The 6,821-nt window shown below is 37.6% G+C and overlaps 1 pseudogene; it reads left to right on the top strand.

Moving 5' to 3' along the window:
* The first annotated feature begins 5,772 nt into the window (after positions 1–5,772).
* LOC143386023 (microfibril-associated glycoprotein 3 pseudogene) lies at positions 5,773–6,464 on the top strand (annotated as a pseudogene).
* The last annotated feature ends 357 nt before the right edge of the window (positions 6,465–6,821 follow it).

The following is a 6,821-nucleotide window of genomic DNA, read 5'->3' as shown; positions in this document are numbered from 1 at the left end:
GAGAAATTGTCCATTGACATTTTGAATGATTACAGGTCATTTTATGATGACCTTCAAGAAGCTGCTACAATTACTTTTTGATTATTTAGACTTCTTTTAAGTATCTCTTCCATCATAAACACATAGCCATGAAAGTTAATCTGAGATCATTGATGTTACAAAGAAAAGAGTCCAGAGAGGCTGACGGCTTTCAGTAGCATCTCAAACACAGGCTTCTTTTATTGAATTATATATTGATTACATATCAGTGCCAGATCCTTAGTGCCCTGGCCTTCTTAGTTTTATCCTATAACTAAAGGATTAAGACAGCCTAATCAAAAGGCAGTTTTTAAATTATTTTCAATGCAAAAGGAATAGACTAATGGTTATACAGGTATCCTGGACTCATGTATGATCTTGGCTAAAATAAACTCAAACTTTGGAGAGTTTGGACTAAGAGTGTAGCTTAGTGATAGAGTATTTGCCTGCATGAATGAGGCCCTGGGTTCAATCTCCAATACAGAAAAAAGGAAAAACAGACTAGGAAATTTCACCTTTAGAAAACTTAGGTATACTCATATATCAGGTAGCAAAATTATGAACATTATTCCCAAAGGAGCAAAGAAAGTGAAACTTGTTTATTTTTCTATACCTGTGATAGACATTTCCACATTACACCTTCTATCCTGGTTTCTCAACTTGTCTAACATTTTTCCCCAATTTTTTAAATTTTTAATGAAGAATAATTTTTAATAGATGCATTGATAGGTCTCAACTTTTTATATTCAGCTCCTCCTGTGTCTTGCCTAGTAACATGGAGATGTACATGCAATAAACTTTTTTTCACATTAATTTGTAATTACATCTAAAAGATGTCCAGTAATACCTCTCTCTCATTTCTCTATCTTATCCAGAATCAGAATAACAAGCAGCTGCTTTCAAATGTTGCATCATGGCTCTTGCTGATAAACACAGCAGGCTCAGACAAGAGAGAGCTCTGAACCTAATTTCTTGAAGTTTCAGTGGTGGTAGGAGAAAGACTCAATACCATTTCCCCTGCTAACCATTGTTCTGTCTTCCAATTGTGCTGTGGCCTGTACCACACTCTTCAAAATGCATGAGACCACTGAGCCATAGTTTACATGGCCAATAGAAATGTGGGACATCATTAGTTTGTTGGGGAACATGACAGAATGCTAGAGATTAAGCCATCTTGTCATCAATATCATAGAGAACAGCCTGAGTACTCCCATTCTGTGGTTTTGTTATCTCTTGTGTGTTTGATACAGATGCTCCTCCACTTATGATGGGGTTATGTCCCAATAAACCAATTCTAAGTTTAAAATGACTGAAGTAAAAACTGCATTTAATACATTAACCTGGAACATCATATCTCAGCAACACAGCACATTGTAAAGTATTGGTTGTTTCCCCTCCTGATTGTGACTGATTAAGAGCTTCAGCCACTGTTGCTGCCTAGCTTTGGCAGAGAGTATCACACCCCTTATCGATAGACTAGGAAAAAATCAAATTTTGAAATTCAAAGTATGGTTCCTACTGCATATGTATTTCCTTCACATTTTTGTGAAGTGGAAAAATCACAAGTGGAACCATCATTAGTCAGGAACCATGTACAAATGAATACCTGCAGTATTATTATTTTTGCAATAAACTTAGCAGCCAAGAGCTCAAAAAAGTCAAAAGCATATATTTAATGAAAAACTAAGTTCTAGATTTTGAATTCACAATAAACTTGATGGTGAGCATGGAACTTGCAAGGAATCATTATCAACAGTGTGCCAGTCCCCATGAGAGTTGAGTGATTCCACTGACCACATTAAACTAGAGGAACAACTCAAAAGACAAACCCACCTATCCCCAAAGTTAGAAGTTCTTTTAAGACTGTGTCCAAAAATGGTTGTTGAACATGTGCTTCTGCAGAAGATGCCTTCACATATTACTTGGTGGAGGGTGACTTTCCATTTGACTCAAATGGTTGTTCTACATTTACATCATCCACTTTAAATTCCAAGCTTCCTTATGGACATATAAAAAGTGCAGTGATAACTTCATGTGCTGGCTCTGTTAGCAGAAATATACACTTAAAGAAGGCCAGTTTTTTTTTAACCAGTACCCTATATACTTCAAAGATAAAATCAATTCCAAGAAAATTTTGCTTTTCCTTATTCAATTCACAAAATCCAAATATATTCATTCTGTCAAAATGAAATTTCTATCATTATTACAAATGCTATTATGAGCTCATAAAAAGTTCAACATTAAAGATAAAATTATTTATTTTGTGGTATGTAAGCAAATTGTAGAAAAGTGTGTGTGTGTGTATATATATATGTATATATACTACATCCTTAAAATGATGCTCTATTTCACCATTCAAAATAAAAACTTTCTTTGGGCTGGGGATGTGGCTCAAGTGGTAGCGCACTTACCTGGCATCATGCGTGTGGCCCGGGTTCGATCCTCAGCACTACATACAAAGATGTTGTGTCCGCCGAAAACTAAAAAGTAAATATTAAAAAAAAAATCTCTCTCTCTCTCTCTCTGAAAAAAAAATTAAATAAAAACTGTCTTTGTCAAAATGTATAAATATTACACACATATAAACACATATGCACATCTGCACAAAGTTAGAATAACTGAAATACAAAACTTTTTATGGGGAAGTTGGCGTTCAACTTCTTATGGAAATACACACATTTTTTTGCTGCCCACTATCCAGGTCTGCCTCTAAAGTTTATAGAACCCACAGCAAGAATATGAGTGGAAGCCCACATACTGTTACTTTAAAATCATTGTAATTCAAGCTAGCAAACAGTTAAATAAAATGTTTGATCCTCCATTAGTTAATATACTTTTACAATAACCTGCAAAGCCAGGTTATAATTTCAAATTCTCAGTGTCCTTGGCATCTTTTAGTAAAATGTGGCAGTATGGGGAAAACAGCCCGGCCAGCACATCCCTAGATTTTCCTCCTTCTGTCTCCCACCAGTACAACAAGCAGCCTCAAAAAAACAGTCAAGAACATCCCAGGCCAGTTCACAGCTCTGTCAATAGGACCCTCTCCAAAGTAGCTCTCCCTGGGTCTACTTTCAGTCCATGGAGCACCCATTATGGTAATGAGGTTCACCCTTGGGAAGAAAGCATCCTAAGGAAGGTGCCTGTCCATCTCTGAAGCAAAGGAGGACTATTTAGGCAAAGGATTGTGGGGTCTAAGTCACCTGAGCATTTGCCTGGGTAGACACATCTCTTTGCCTTTACAGATTTCAAGTTGAGCTTAAAAGGAGCCAGAGCAGAACCTGCTAAAGTGTAGAGCCCTGAGCAGCAGTCTCTCTTGCTAAAATTTTGATCTAAGAGTAGTACTAACATGATCAATGAAATTTTAGAAATGTTTGCTTAAAAAATCTTTTAAAAATCAACTTAATGCCTGAAAATAGTGTGTAAGAGCATGCAAGCACCTGGACACACACACACACACACACACACACACACACACACACATGCACACACACACACTGCTACCTCGCTGATGTTTTGACAATGGAAGAAGCAGCAGAAAGTCAGAAAATGAGAATAGAGTGAACTTCCAAAGAAACCTAATCAGGGCCAGCTTTATGGGCATATGACCTGTGCGGCCACACAGGGTCCCCAGACTCAGAAGAGTTTCACATTTGGTTTCCTGCTCCCCTGTCTTCTTGATATTTTAATAATTGGAACAAAGGACACCACATTTTTATTTTGCACTGACCCTGAAAATGGAATAATCAATCTTGTTCTTAAAGGACTTTTATTTGGCAAGAGGATTTTCCATGAAACTTGTAGCCATCTTTTCTTTGAGAAAAAGTCAATAGAGGGCTGGGGATGTGGCTCAAGCAGTAGCGCACTCGCCTGGCATGTGCGCGGGACTGGGTTCGAACCTCAGCACCACATACAAATAAAGATGTTGTGTCCGCCAAAAACTAAAAAAAAAAAAAAAAAAAAAAAAAAAAAAATATTAAAAAAATTCTCTCTCTCTCTCTTTTTAAAAAAAAGTCAATAGAACCAGAATCTCATTCTTGATTATTTGATTTTCACCTCTAAGCCTGGACAAAAACTTAGGGTCAGAGGGGGAAAATGGCCCTGGAGTATTTGAAAGACCTTAACAAAAGTTCCATTAGACAGTTCAGGTTGGCCCTTGTCATTCTGGAACTGCCCCGCCCACTTAATCCCCAATTCAATGCTACCATTTTTCAGCCTGGTATCTTCTTGTCATTTTTTCTTCCCCAATGCTATCTCTTTCAATTATGGAGGTTTGCTTTTTCTGTGTGAATTATTTTTCAGTCTCTTATACTCTTTAGATTAAAGTTTGTGGCTAATATTATTATTGAAGCATTATTCCAGGCAGAGATAACACTCACCCATTCTCCCCAAGACACCACCTCTAGTCATTGGGGAACTCACACAATCCAGGTTAGTCCATACATCTCATCTTTGAGTGGCTTTCTTGGTTAAGCCACATTATTAAAGGATGTGCAATCAGTGTAGATGCTCAATATGCTTTGTTTTCTTGTGCATTTTTGTACTTTGCATAGGTGTTCCCTAAAGGGATATATCTTCATGCATGGACTAGAGGCAGCATATTGTAGGTTTAAATTAGAAGCATAGGCATTCTAAGGGCAGCTTGATTCTCTTTGTCAAGCTGCTCATTTACCCTGACTTGTGAGATATATCTTTTGGCTTGTGCTTTAGTTGCTTTTGCCAGAAAATCAAGATGTCATCATCGACAAGCCATTCCTAAGAAAGCAAGTTAACATGTGCAAGGCATGCCAGATTAGCCAGTTAGCAATTGAATTAATGCATTAAGTTTCCAAGCTTTTTTAAAAATATAACTTTTTTATCTTGAACAAACATAGTTAAATAAAGAGAGGGAAGTAGCTGGGCATGGTGGTACACACCTGTAATCCCAGCTACTTAGGAAACTGAGGCAGGAGGATAACAAGTTTGAAGCCAGCCTGGGCAACTTGGCAAGACCCTATCTCAGATTTTTTTAAAAAATATAAGAATATAGCTCACTTGTAGCATGCCTGCCTTGCATATGTGAGGCCTTGAGATTAATCCCCAATACTGGGGGAAAAAAGAATAAAAATTGTCTATAACCCATTATCCTGGAAATAATGATTGTTTTATGTTTCTGAGCATATCCTTCTAAAATATAGATAGCATAAAAAACATATAGAGGGCTGGGGTTGTGGTTCAGAGGTAGAGTACTTGCCTAGCATGCGTGAGACACTGGATTTGATCCACAGCACCATATAAAAATAAAATAAAGGTATTCTGTCCACCTACAACTAAAAACTAAATAAATTTTTATAAAAGCATATAGATAGTGATTGTAGTATAGACACACCTTACATATAAACATCTTTTTAAAGATTAATCATTTAATATTATTTGGACACATCTGTCTGCCTCAAAGACATTTCATGTCAAGCAGTGAAAAAGAAATGATGGCAATTATTAGTGTCTTGGTTTCTTTTTTGAAGTTCCAGATTAACTAATTCTAGCTCTAGATATAACAGTCTGCCCTTTTTACATGGTTTAAACAAATAGCAAAATCTAACAGTTAAAGTACTTTCATGAAGAAGAAGAACATTGATAAGGCAGTTGGCTTATTTAGTAATAATATTTATTATGCTGTAATTGTTTTCATTTCTGTTGGATTATCAGGTGGAAAATAGTTGGTTTCTGATAACTTCCTAAATATCACCAATGTAGCCTTTGATGACCATGGGCTCTACACATGCTTTGTCTCCTCTCCGGTTCGTGCCTCCTACTCTGTCACCCTCCGCGTTATCTTCACCTCGGGAGACATGAGTATCTACTACATGATTGTGTGCCTGATTGCCTTTACAATCACTCTCATCTTGAATGTCACATGGCTGTGCATGATGAGCAGTCATCTCTGCAAGACTGAGAAGGCCATCAATGAGTTCTTCAGAACTGAAGGGGCTGAGAAACTTCAGAAGGCTTTTGAGATTGCAAAACGCATCCCCATCATCACCTCAGCCAAGACTCTGGAACTCGCCAAAGTCACTCAGTTTAAGACCATGGAGTTTGCTCGGTACATTGAGGAACTGGCAAGAAGTGTTCCTCTTCAACCCCTTATTCTAAACTGCCGGGCATTTGTCGAGGAGATGTTTGAGGCTATACGAGTGGATGACCCTGATGACATGGGAGAAAGAATTAAAGAGAGACCTGCCTTGGATGCTCAAGGTGGCATCTATGTCATTAACTCAGAGATGGGGCGGAGCAATTCACCAGGAGAAGATTCAGATGATGGCTCTCTGAATGAACAAGGTCAAGAGATAGCAGTTCAGGTTTCTGTCCACCTCAAGACAGCAATTATTTCATCCCACCCTTATGATACAGGATCTGCAGAATCCAGCTCTAACTACAAAGATGGGACCTATGAAAACTGTCAGCTGTGAGCTTTCCCAGTACCTACAAAAATAGCTCTCAGGAAAGGAGCTGTTTCTTGGAGGAAATAACATTTTTACCAAAAGATAACTGGGGTTTTCTCTTTATATTAAGCACATAAGAACATGAATTGCCAAAATCTTGGCAAAAAATGCAGCACTTTCCTATCTGATATTTCTCAGTTATTTTTCCTTGAGCTTGATTAACTGATGCATGTAAGATTGAAAGGCACCTGAGAGATAAGTATAATGGGAAAAGGACTGAACTAAATGTCCTATGGCTTCACTTCCATTGTCAGATATGACACTTGAGTTCTCAGTTTTCCCATCAGTAAGATGAGGGATTTGCAGTAGATAAAAGTACCTTTA

The sequence above is a fragment of the Callospermophilus lateralis genome (assembly GCF_048772815.1).
Source record: "Callospermophilus lateralis isolate mCalLat2 chromosome 11 unlocalized genomic scaffold, mCalLat2.hap1 SUPER_11_unloc_3, whole genome shotgun sequence".
Lineage (NCBI taxonomy): Eukaryota > Metazoa > Chordata > Mammalia > Rodentia > Sciuridae > Callospermophilus > Callospermophilus lateralis.
This window is presented reverse-complemented; position numbering and strand designations above follow the sequence as displayed.